General features: G+C 34.3%; 1 non-coding gene across 1 annotated transcript; it reads right to left on the minus strand.

The window, feature by feature from the left end:
- Positions 1-4015: 4015 nt before the first annotated feature.
- On the minus strand, positions 4016-4090 carry Trnai-aau (transfer RNA isoleucine (anticodon AAU)). Its single transcript has one exon. It is a non-coding gene; the product is annotated as a tRNA-Ile (tRNA).
- Between the last annotated feature and the right edge of the window lie 348 nt (positions 4091-4438).

Consider the following 4438-nt stretch of genomic DNA (forward strand, 5'->3'; position numbering starts at 1 on the left):
TGTGACCACAGTTGCAATAAGTTTTTAATTTTAGACAATCTATCATTCCAGTTCAGTTGCTCACATAACTTTGCACATTTTCCAACATAAGCTCCCAAAATTAAGATGACTTGATCACACATTTGAATTTGTAATTGTTTGCAATAATCATCAGTAAGTTTACCAGATCCAATACACAGAAGTTCTGTCTTTTCCTTGTTCACCTTTGCACCAGATCCTTTACAATACAAGTCAAGTACATTAAAAGATTGATTAATGGATTGTGTGTCCGCTAATGTCAAGGTTGTATCATCTGCATGTTGAAAAACTTTACTTGTATTACTAGATAGTGGGAGTGGAATACCTTTGATAGTGGAATTTGCTTTGATAGCGAGTCCTAAGGGTTCTGCTGCTAATACATATAACATTGCTGATATAGGACAACCTTGTCTGACTGAATTTTTAATTAAAAAGGGTTTCGTTAGATGACCATTGCATTTAACACTACTTTTAATTTCATTATAAAATATCTTTATCCACTGAATAAAATTGTCACCAAAACCGAACTTTCGTAAAACAGAAATCAGATATGAGTGGCAAACTCTGTCAAACGCTTTTTCTTGATCAATTTTTAAGATATATCCCTCAAGATTGTCTCTCTCAACCATATCTATAATATCTCTTACAGTGACTATAGTATCAGCAATATCTCTCCCAACTATACAACATGTCTGAGTTTGAGAAATAATTTTGGGTAATACCATTTTTAAACGTGTAGACAAAATCCTTGCCAAAATTTTATAATCTACATTAAGTAAACTGATAGGACGCCAATTTTGCAATCTTCTATTATCCCCCTTATTTTTATAAATAAGTGATATAACCCCAAATCTCATTGATCTCGACATAATATTGTCATTCTTAACACTCTGAAAGATGTGCAACAGAATATCATATATACAATCATAAAATTTACAATACCACTCTACTGTCAATCCGTCCGGGCCGGGGCTTTTATTTTTAGCCATCCCTTTTATAGCTGTATGTATTTCATCAACTGTTATTATGGCATCACACATATCTTTATCCTCATCAGATACAGAACAGTTTACAAAATTTAAAAGTGAATCAGTACAATTATCATCAACAGTTACCGAAGAATATAAATGACTATAAAACTGATGTATTTCATCTAAGATCCCGCTTGTATTTGAAATAATTACACCATCATCATCAATCAATTCATTGATTACATTTTTGTTGTGTCGATATTTCTCAAGATTTAGAAAGTATTTAGTATTTCTATCGCTTTCAATTGCCCATTTCGCCTTAGATCTCAAAATAGCACCCCGACAAAAATCAGTTTCATAGTCACTTAGCTGATGTTTTAGTTCTTCATATTTGTTAATGTCATATGATTCTTTATTTGCGACTTTTTCTGAAAATGATTTTAATTTATTTTGCAATGTAAAGTATTCTTGTAATCTTTCCTTATTTCTTCTTGTACAGTATACTTGGGAAAATTTTTTAATTTTGTATTTTACATTATCCCACCAAATGAGTGGTTCCCTGAAATACATTTCGTCAGTTTTTCCTTCGGTAAGAATTGATTTCACTCTTTGTACATATTTTTCCTCAAAAAGAACATTGTTGTTTAGTATCCATAATCCGGGCCCTGTTTCCACTTTGCAGGTATTTAGTTTAAGGTATACAAAAGAATGATCACTAAAGGATGTATCTGCATAATAAATATTTTGCACATTGGAATGCAATTTTGAGGAAATCAAAAAATAATCTATTCTACTCTGCTTCATTTCGCCTAGTACAACTTGTTTTCTGGAGAAACTACGAGTACTAGGATTTCGTGATCTCCATAAATCGGTAATATTCCTATCATGAATAATTTTATAAAGTTCACGCACTGCTACATCATCAATATGTAAGGCTTTGTTATGTCGATCAATACCTGCTAAAGTTGTATTAAAATCACCAGCCAGGATAGTGCTATCACTAGTACTGTTATGTAAATATGTATTTAGCTTCATGAAAAAGTTAAACCTTTCCTTCACAACATTTGGAGCATAAATATTGATTAAATCAATCACTTTATCATCAATAGCTATTTTAAGATGTAAAATCCTACCCTTTTCAATAATTTCTTGTGTCACCTGATTTCTCAATTCTCTCACTACTAAAACAGCAACACCTGCCCTCCTATTGTCTGCATTGCTATAAAATATGTCACCATTCCAAATCTCATTTTCTCTAACACTTTCAACAAACTCATCATCCCAAAAGGTTTCTTGCAATAATAAAATATGGCCTCTTTTCTCTTTAAATATTTCTAAAACAGACTTTAGTTTATTCAAATTACGCAAGCCATTTACATTTAGAGATACAATATTTAAAGCCATGATTATGATGAGTGTATTGAAAGTATTAAAAAATGTTGAGTGTTTGATCATTTCTTAATAGGTGTTCGTCGCATGTTATTCAATTTCATGTTAGGTACTGGATTAAACCTTCTCCTTCTCCTTTGTACTACTTTGAAATTTTCGATATTAGTACCGTTTTCTTGACATGTACGTGATTCGTTTGATCTTTCAACAACGTCTGCAGCCATCTTCCTGTCATCATCTGAATCTGTCCCCGATCCATCTCCAATTGTATGATTGTTGTTTACTTCCTCTATTTCTACATTGGTCATATCAACTCCACTTCTTTCTTTTTCTTCCCCACTTTATCCACTCTCATTATCTTTTTTTTCATTCTCAATTTCTTCTTTATCATCTTCGTCACTCGGTAACTCCAATATGTCTTCCCTCGTATCATCATCAACTTGCGAATGAATGCCTGCAATGGCCTCCCTGTAACACATACATGTTTGCGCCTCTTTGTGGCATTTGTCGCATATCCTGCATGTACACATAAGAGGAAAACTTCCACAACTATCACATCTTTGCCTTGTGCAGTTTTTTGCTACATGGCCTTGCTCCCCACACTTGTAGCATACAAAATCAGGGCAGTCTTTTATAACATGTCCCGGATCTAGACATCTAGAACATACCTTAACTTGATTATCATGTAATACTCTAAAGTATTATTGACCATTAACAGTCTGAAATTTCAGACTGTAAGGCAAGGATTTTACCTGCTGTGGAAATTTACATTTGACATAACGAGTCCCATCAGCCACACTAGTTCCAGGATAATATCTGCGTTGAATGGGAGAAAGAAGTTCTACTCCGTATTCACCGAGCTTCATACTTATATCATCATCATTGATGTATGCTGGTAAATGAAGAATTGACACTATAATAGTGTCTGAATATAATAGAGTACAATCAAAGTGTTCACTTCCAATATCAATTCCACACAAGGTATTATATGCTACTTCCTTGCTCGGTAGTGTGACTCATACAAATTTGCACCTTTGGGCACAACTGCATAGACCGACATATCTCCGGTTAATTCTTCTACACTTCTAACAATATCACGTGCCTTTATTTTCTTCACATCCTTTACATCAATCACCACGGTACATTCTTTCCCAAAACGACGAGAAGCTCCTGTCTGTCTATCAATGTTACTCGACATGCCATTCTTATTGTTAGCTATTCCACTGGTGTCATTAGAGTGTGAGTCAGCTCCTTGTGCTGCACGTGCAGCACGAGCAGGCTTTGTATTCATTGTCACAGAAAATAATATATTGTGTGGTGGATAAAGTTATCCACACACTCAAAATATATCTCACTTATATATGAATGCGATCACACAAATCTTATCAACGTACCTGTAACAAATTAAAACAGCAAAAATGTCTATTAAAGGAAAAAAACTGGAAATTCACGGAGCGATCATCAAACGTGTTTTCCTTCTGATGTCATAACCGGAAGTCCCATTGAATTGTTAACTTTTAAAAAATAATAGTACAGACTTCATCTCGTTGCTCCAGAATAGAAATGACAGAGAAGGAGAAGAAGATAAAGGTAAATAAAGAAATAGAGAGGAAAATAGTAACGAAAATAAAAACTATTGGCCACAGGGGGGAATCGAACCCACGACCTTCGCGTTATTAGCACGACGCTCTAACCAACTGAGCTATGCGGCCACTTGCTAATCAAAATCCTCCTACACAATCTAGAAATACAGATGGAGTACATACTTCACACAATGAATGATTAGCAAAAGGAACCACACAATTAGGGTACGTAAAAGCATTGCCAACGTGTATGTTAATAGTATAAAATATATGGAAATAATGTAAAATGCATAACTCCCATATTATAACAAATATTGGTCTTTTCATAATTGCCGAATGTGCTAACGTTAACACACTGCGTGTTGTTTTAAGTAAAGTCATAAATTACTCCTCGAGCTTTTGGAGAGAACGAAGATAAGACGCATACCAAGGTGGCTCTTGGTTAGTCGTGGATGTCTCACTTCCACTTGCAGGTCT

The sequence above is a fragment of the Sinohyriopsis cumingii genome, unplaced genomic scaffold (assembly GCF_028554795.1).
Source record: "Sinohyriopsis cumingii isolate HCF-2022 unplaced genomic scaffold, ASM2855479v2 utg005047l, whole genome shotgun sequence".
In the NCBI taxonomy this organism is placed as follows: Eukaryota; Metazoa; Mollusca; class Bivalvia; order Unionida; family Unionidae; genus Sinohyriopsis; species Sinohyriopsis cumingii.